At 40.1% G+C, this 9005-nt stretch overlaps 1 long non-coding RNA gene across 1 annotated transcript; it reads right to left on the bottom strand.

Moving 5' to 3' along the window:
• Positions 1 to 1054: 1054 nt before the first annotated feature.
• Positions 1055 to 8679, bottom strand: LOC136881835 (uncharacterized). Its single transcript, XR_011018755.1, has 3 exons — positions 8550 to 8679; positions 4820 to 4924; positions 1055 to 1198 (listed from the first exon to the last, which is right to left on the bottom strand). It is a non-coding gene; the product is annotated as an uncharacterized lncRNA (long non-coding RNA).
• Positions 8680 to 9005: the final 326 nt, after the last annotated feature.

The following is a 9005-nucleotide window of genomic DNA, read 5'->3' as shown; positions in this document are numbered from 1 at the left end:
TGGTCAGCGTTCCCACCACAAATACCAAAGGTGAACAAGGGTTGAAGCTAATCGCATCCCAGATCATAAGGCCTGCGGTGGAGCCAGTGTATCTTGGACGAACGCACTCGACGAGACAGCGCTCGCCAGGTCTACGTCGTACGAGCAAACGACCATCAGTTTTGTGCAGGCAGAATCTGGTTTCATTGCTGAAGACTATAGCCCACCGTTCCATCTTCCAAGTGATCCTCTGATGGCACCAGTCGAGCTGTGCACGTCCAATCTGTAGCGTGAGTGGAAGACTGTCTAGAGATGTGCTTGCCCGTAGTCCCACTGCTAGTAAGCGGTTGGCAACAGTTCGTGTTGACACTTCTGGGTTCACAAACCCTCTTATCTGTGTTGCAGTCGCTGTACGATCTACCATTGCTGCCCTTACAATACGACGACCTTGGCGGACGTCTGTACTGCGTGGACGTCTAGAACCTCGCCTACGGGTGTGATAATTTTCACGTGACCATTGCAACCAGCATCGTTGCACAACTGACGCAGCACGTCCAACTTTTGCGGCAATTCTCCGAAAGGACCATTCTGCCACTCGGGAGGCCACAACTTGACCCCTGCTTCTCACGTTTACGTCAAGCTGAGCCTTATGGCTGTAAACATTCCCTATTATATCGTACACATAGCTCTGGCAGGTGTAACTTACTATTGCTCAGTTGGTTTTTGAGGGAAGTGAAGGTGGTAAGAACGGTGGGATAGAGCAAGGTATAAATATAACAAACAGATTACAGTATATGTAGGATGTAGTAGTTGTGTCGAAATAAAAAGTTTACCGCAGGATAGGGTGGCATCAACAGAGTCTATTACAACACGATTATTTTACTGTCAACAGTGTGCCGTGTCAAGAGGAATAATTCGCGAAGAAACTATTAAAATTGAACGTTTCTTACTTATTATTATTATTATTATTATTATTATTATTATTATTATTATTATTATTATTATTATTATTATTATTATTATAAGTTATATCTTTCCAGAGCAGAATAGCAATATTCTTTTAACTTACCTTCTAAAGATACTTGAGGTCCCTTGTTTTCAATTTCTAACATCCAGCAACTGTCATCGCATCTTGTTTCGAACCTCTCCTGATGTTCAAAAGGAATATTGCATTCATTTTCATTGATGCCGTTACAAGACACACAATTGAGCAGCCCATCTGCAACAGTACAATTGCCAATCATATTCTAAAAATAATACGAAAGAAACCCTTACGGAAAAGCGTCGAGTTTAAGCTGGAAAGTAGCGCAGCATTCATTTATTTGGAGAATTCTTTAGGCAGAAAAATAACATGTAAATTAATGACAATATTTAAGTCAGAACTCGATGTCAAGATTTTTATATTTTAGAAGATGGTTGTAGAAATTGTCGATCTGAATGAAATGCTTACTCACTCATGTGAAGTGGCATACGTTTATGACGGAACATATCCGGGTATGTCGACCTCGGTTACGATTTAACTGTGGTAAACTTACCATGGTTATGTTTCAACAAGCCCGGTTTTGAAATTTATGACCTTTTACTACGGTTAACAGTTAAACGGTCCTGAGCGAGCTGTTAAACAGCTAACCGAAGGTTTAAGGCCTACGGACGCTACACAACCTCACGGGTAAGTTGCATAATACGTGCATAAAATGTGAAAATGGTCTGGGGGTTATCAAATAGGTGTACGAAGCCGCCCTTAATTCAAAGACATATACATAAACACTTAGAAAATCACCTGATTTCTGAATCTCTGCCTCATCATAATGAAGTCTATTATTTTGATATATTCCTCCGTCTCCAGGTCTCGTCCAAGTGACAGCCGTCGTCTGTTGTGTTTTAACCGAGTATTAGCCGGGACTAAATTATGATGAGTGTAGAATTCAACCAGCCGACTTCCTCTTTCATTCCTTCGTCCCAGTCCTAATTCTCCAACGGCATTACTCTGTCTTCCTTGGTCTATCACTGCATTCCAGTCTCCCATGAAAATTAAATCCTCGCTTTTTTCATATTGTATTCTTCTTCTCTTCATATGTCTATATCATTTCGATTTCTTCATTTGCTGAACTAGTACCGGTAGGTATATAGATCTACACTATTGTGGTGGGCATTGACTTGGTGTCTATTTTGAAACAATAATCCGTTCCATATGCTGGTCATAGTAGCTTACCCGCTGCCCTACTTTCTTATTCATTGTTAAACCAATTCCTGCATTTCCCATGTTTGATTCCATAATGATTCTGTATTCCCTGAGGAAAAAAAAGCCTGCACTTCCTGCCAAAGTATTTCACTTACGCTAACTACACCCATTCATTTCCCTCTTCATATTCTCTAACGTACCGGAACGATTCAAACTCTTAACATTACAAGCTCCGACTCGAAGAATGGCAGTATTCATGTTCCTGATGATCGCCCCTTCCTGTGTTATCCACACCCGGTGATCTGAATGGGAGATGACTTTACCACCGAAATATTTTACCCGGAAGGTACCCATCATCAGTATATCATTCATACAGAGATAGCTGCATGTTCTCGGGAGTTAGTTACGGCAGTAGTTTCCCGTTGCTTTCAGCCATGTAGTAGTATTTATACAGCTAAGCCATGTTAAACATTATTGCAAGACCATATTAGCAACTTCTGAAAGACCGCTACCCACCTATCGATGAACCATTCGTTATTTTGGTCCTCGCCATCCCGACTAGGTCACTTGGTTCGCAGAGGAGGAATCAGAAGGTACCTTATTAATAATCCCTGCTATTATTATTATTCTGAGAAGCTATTGTAACCCTGCCCTCCCACTATATTTCACCAGTTCATCTCTTCCACTCATTCCCGTTCTTCAAGGGTGGTTTCAAAAACATCAATCACCACCCCTACCCCCCGCCTCATTACCTCGGTTGTCCGCTAAGTCAACATATGCATATCCTTTTATGCTGAAAAGAAGTTCAAACTATTCCTTCCATCTGTCCAGTGATTATCTCTGATCGACTATGGGTTCTCCTGATTTATGCAAAACTATTCATTTCTTTTTTCCCTCCCTTTTGAATTTTTTACTGTCCAGAAAGTTTTATCTACCACTTGACTTAGCATTTCGTGGTTATTACCAAAATCTTCCCATGACTTCCTTTTGTATTCAACAAAGTATTTGATTCGCTCTGTTTCTTCCATCTACGTACAATTCCCTGTCTGCATCAGCCCTTGTTTGAAGTAATTTCTGATACGTCTTCTTTTGACGGCTGTACTCACTTCATCATTTCAACAAGATTGTCCCTTTTTCCCATCTTTATAGACAGATATTCCTAGACATTCCCTTGCTGTGTATTGCATCATTCTTGTATGCCACCCATTCTCTGAACCTGCTTACTGTCTAATGTTTCGAACTTTTCGCTTTCGCATGCATGTTCTTCTATCTAATTTTATCGTCCTAGAAATTCTCTACTCTGATTAGTTTGGAGACCGATTCCAGTATATCTATCCTAGGCCTAGATATACTCAGTACACTACATAACAGATAGTGGTCTGTATCACCAAAATTTCTCCGGTATACCCACACATTCCTTTCAGATTTTCTGAATTCACTTCGGTTATGATATATACTAGTCTATTATGGATCTGATGCCCCTATCCTCCCATGTGTAGTGGTGAATAGCCTTATGCTTGAGGATTGTGTTTGTAACTGCTAATCCCATACTGAGGCAGAAGTCCACTAAACGCTTCCAGTTCCTATTAGCTCCATATCTTCCATAGCTTCCACCACCTTTTCGTATCCTTCAGTTCTTTTTCCAACTCTCCCACTGAAATCACCTATTATCACAATTTTCTCGTTGCTGTTGACCCTGACTATAATGTCACTCAGTGCTTAATAAAAACTGTCAACTTTATCCTGTGAATATACTGAGATAGGTTTCTTGCCCCCCTATGTGTTTACTAGTAATCGTTCCGACTAATTATTATTATTAATTATTATTATTATTTAATAATAATAATAATAATAATAATGGAATTAAATACCTTGAAAATTTCAGCAATCATGTTTGTTGTTAAAATCTGTATCCGTTAGATACTCAGTTATTGTCAGTAGTTACTTATGGAGATTTCCGGAACTACCTCCTCCTCAGGCCCGTGAGAGAGGCCTCCGCCTGACGGAATGTGCTGACTAAGAGTGCATGCTTAAACGCACATGACCTCACTTGAAAAGTAGGCCGGTTGGCGAGTTCGACCCCAGGTCGATGCCGAGGCTAACCGCATAAGAGTACAGGCTTGAAGTTACATGATTTTAATGGCTAAGTGTGTTAACCTAACCGGTAGCCCTTGCCCTGGCCAGCGTGAGGTTAAGCTTGCACGTTTTTCGACAGGTTGTAGTGGAGGGCATCCGGTTAGGTTAACGCTTGGTCAGCGTGAGGTTAAGCCGTAAAGTCAAGCCTTATGCGGTTAGCCTCGGCATCAAACTTACATTAGGTCCGTAAGGTTAACGCCCTTAGGCCTGCGGTCGAATCCATGATCTGTGAGATTATTTCTGGAAACGTAACCAGCGTTGCGTGATGTGAGGTTAAGGGCGCGCTCTTAGTCAACCGCCCTACTTTTCAAGTGAGGTCATGTGAGTTGAAGCATTCACTGTTAGTCAGCACATTCCGTGAGGTGGAGGACTCTCCCAAGCGCCTGAGGAGGAGGTGGCTTCAGAACTCTCCAAAAGTAACTACTCTTGTCATTGAATATCAAGTCAGATGTATGTTACGGTTGATCAAGATTTTGGGAAATTCTATGTAATTCACGAATTCTGTAAAACACCTTTACTTACGCCGTCCTTTGGCCGGTCCGTCTGGCGGCTGCTCTCCACACAACGTTCTGCAGACATTTGGATCCGACCTCTTCCTCTTATTCCTACACTCTTCACATGGCTTTTCTTCGCATGGAACAAAACATTCCTTAGATAAAAATGATATGCAGAGGAGAAAAACCTGGCAATGATAGAATATCATTCTCCCTTTGTCATGGGTCACCATGAACTGGAGAGAAAATATTAACTTACTGCAATCAATGTATGAAACAGTTATTGATAATTCGAAGCACTAAATATATTCCTAATAAAATATGCTACAAAGGACTAATTGAAATATAATCTCTACATGTAACACTCTCCCTCCAGGAAACCAAACCTTAAGTCGCGTCAAAAAATTGTACGCTACGGCGGAAGAAGTCGGGAAGAGGGAGACATATCGATTTTTAGATTCGAGTGCCATCTGTTACGCTGATCCTTGAATTACATGATAACAGGAGTGAGAGTGATGTGACAATATGCAAAAGTTTTCAAAATAACCTTGTAATCAAGCTGTGCAGTCTAGCAAAATCGTACCTTAAGTCGCAATGAAAATTTAACATTAGTTTACTAATGTAATAATCATTAAACATTAATTGGTTATCAGCTGTGTATGAGCGCCACAAGATTGAAAACTTCCTTTTTCAACTTTTTCAAATTTTGAGCATGTTTACATATTTATTTCCGTAGAATAGAACTCCTAAATATTTGTGAAAATTATTTGAATACGCAAAGGTGATATTCCTTTATCTGGTGAAACAGTCCGATTTTCTTAAATCCTTAATATATTATTGGAGTACTATACCCATTTTCAAATCGATTTCTTCGAAATTTAAGAAATTCTATCTAACAACTTCAAAGTTATACAAAGTGATGTGTTTTCAAGCTAGAGCCCTCTGCTTTCCACTAAAATGAACGCAATCTATTATCAAAATGGAAAATAAACCACAAATGCGATTTTTCGACTTAAGGTATAGTTAGAGTCACATACAGTATATAAAAGACAAATCAGCCTGCAGGAAATATCTAGATCAAAAAGAACTAGAAAGCTGAATCGTTTTCATTTGAGGAACACTTAAAAGAAAGTATTTCAAAATTCAGCTTCCGGCCTAGATTTAGGTCTTTTGGCAAAATAACATTGGCTACTATAAAAGAAAATCGAATTATTTGAACAAGGAGGTATCGCATTGATTAGTATACCAGGCAAAGTATTCACTGGTATCTTGAAAGGGAGGGTGCGATCAGTGGCTCAGAGGAAGGTGGATGAAATCCAGCGTGGTTTCAGACCACAGAGGGGCTGTCAGGATCAGATTTTCAGTATGCGCCAGGTAATTGAAAAATGTTACGAGAGGAATAGACAGTTGTGTTCATGTTTCGTAGATCTAGAGAAAGCTACCGAGGGAAAAGATTTTCGCCATACTGGGAGACTTTGGAATTAAGGGTAGATTATTAATATCATTCAAAGGCGTTTAAGTTGGCTTTTGGGCTGCAGTGAAAATTGATGGTAGAATAAGTTCTTGGTTCAGGGCACTCACAGGGGTTAGACAAGTTGTAATCATTCACCTTTGTTGTTCGTACTTTACATGGATCATCTACTGAAATGTATAAAGTGGAAGGGAGAGATTCAGTTAGGTGGAAATGTAGTAAGCAGTCTGGCCTTTCGATTACTGACTTGATGTCAGTAGGTTAGAAAATAAACTGAATTGAATGACAGATTGGTGATACAAAGCTGGAACAGGTAGATAATTTTAAGTATTTAGGTTTGTGTTCTGCCAGGATGGGAATATATTAAGTGAGATTGGATCAAGTTGTAGTGTAGCTAATGTAGTGAGCTCGCAGTTGCGATCAACAGTGTTCTGCAAGAAGGAAGTCAGCTCCCGGACGAAACTATCTTTACATAGGTCAGTTTTCAGACCAACTTTGCTTTACGGGAGCGAAAGCTTGGTGAACTCAGGATATCTTATTCATAAGTAACATGCATGAAAGTAGAGAGAATGATTGCTGGTACAAATAGATGGGAACAAAGGCAGGAGGTTACTCGGAATGAGGAAATAAAGGCTAACTTAGGAATAAACTCGATGGATGAAGCCGTGCTCATAAACCGGCTTCGGTGGTGGGGTCATGTGAGGCGATTGGAGGGGGACAGGTTACCTAGGAGAATAATGGACTCTGCTATGGAGGGTAAGAGAAGTAGAGAGAGACAAAGACGACGATGGTTAGACTCAGTGTCTAACGATTTAAAGATAAGGGGTATAGAATTAAATGAGGCCACAGCACTATTTGCAAATAGAGGGTTGTGGCGACGCTTAGTAAATTCACAGAGGCTTGCAGACTGAGCGCTGAAAGTCATTACCGTCTATAATGATTATGTATGTATGTATGTATGTATGTATGTATGTATGTATGTATGTATGTATGTATGTATGTATGTATGTATGTATGTATGTATGTATGTATGTATGTATTCCCACGTTCTGCCGAGGAGAAGATGCATACTACATTAGCATACCTACAGTTAGAACCATATTCTAAAGACCCTCTTAAGGAAACGGTTGCTATGTCAGATATTTACTCTTACCGAGTCATGGGGAGAGTGGGTCAAGAAAACTACACCTTACGCAATCGCAGTCTCCCTAATCAGTATTTGGTTGATATATACACCAGGACAGAAATAGAAAGACTGAATTTCGTTAGACACAACCCTACGTATCATGATACAGAATACCAGGGAGGACAAGTTCAGGAATGAAAATGTTCGGCAGGAGGTGGAATAGGAGACTCCCTACTACAGAGGATCCAGAAGCAAGATTTAAGTGGTTTGGCCACGTAAGAAGGATGAGTGCAAGAAGAGAGTTTGAAAGAGAGGTAAAAGGAAAAAGGCCAGTGAGCAGACCCAAAGAAAAATGGACCGATGTGGTGAAGAACGATGTCGAAGAGAGAGGAAAGGATTTGGAGAAATTTACGAGAGATGGTGGTGGTGGTGATTATTGCTTTAAGAGGAAGTAGGCCCTACAACTAGGCAACCATCCTCTATATAACGCAAATCAGAGGGAAAAATGGAACGGTTCCGGCACTTCGAAAAATTAAGATATCAGGCAAAGGATGCCGTATCCAAATAGTGTCTTCGTTCGGAAGATTATATAGCTGTCCAAACCGGAAGATTTTTTCAATAGAAGACTTCCCATATTAGGTTGATTGTGTGACCAATGATCAATTGCAATTCCAGATATGATCTGGAAAGGTGATAAATGAAATATGATATGTGTTTGCCTCATGATGTTCTCTGGCTGTTATTTTGCGGCATTGAGCTAACCTCGAGTTACAATTCTAGGTGTTATTCACAAATGTGGAAATGAGAGATGAAATTGTGAAGAAGGCTTTCTGTCTTATTTCATCCTAGTTGTTCAGGACTGGGAGTAGGCATTTCCTCCATACCCCGCAAACGTTAATTTTTTCCCCGCCAATACTCGATAGCTGATTGCAGTGATTTTCCACTGGGCGATAGGGTCGCCACATCCCTACGCCAAAATAATAATAATAGTACTAATCCTTTAACGTTTCATTGATTCGGCCTATACACACCCCGAATTCCTGTCACATTGGCGTTTTTTGTCCTTAATGGCAAATAGTTTATCAGAGTTTCAGTATATTCTATTTGTTTTACAACTTTGGTAAAACTGTTTTAAATAAGCGGCTTCGCTTTGGTACTCACCACATTCCTGACTGCAGTCCTTTCCTTTTCTCTCCCTACACGTCCAACAAAGTAATGCTTCACATGGAACAGAACATTCAAATCTTATTAAAGATATGCGACATAAAAGAACCATACCAGGAAATAGGAGGATAATGAAGTATTCTTCTCCTGCAATCACGGATGGCCAGCAACTGTTTGGAATTTAAAATATCATTTTTATTAATACAGTCCAAATCCACGTATTTCATCAAATGCACATTTCTTGTCACTGAATACCATATCAGATATAAATTGCGGTTTATCAGGAGTTACGAAATTCTATGTCATTTGGAGCTTCTGTAAAGCCTAATTACTTACGTGGGTCGCCACAGAACGTTTCGCAGTGTTGGTCAATCCCCGTCTTCTTCTTCTTCACATTCTGACACATCTTGCAACTCTTTGCTTCACATGAAAAGGAACATGCTTTAGTTAATA

Source organism: Anabrus simplex, chromosome 10 (genome assembly GCF_040414725.1).
Source record: "Anabrus simplex isolate iqAnaSimp1 chromosome 10, ASM4041472v1, whole genome shotgun sequence".
Taxonomy (NCBI): domain Eukaryota; kingdom Metazoa; phylum Arthropoda; class Insecta; order Orthoptera; family Tettigoniidae; genus Anabrus; species Anabrus simplex.
The sequence above is the reverse complement of the archived record's forward strand: the minus strand, read 5'-3'. Positions and strand labels throughout refer to the sequence as shown.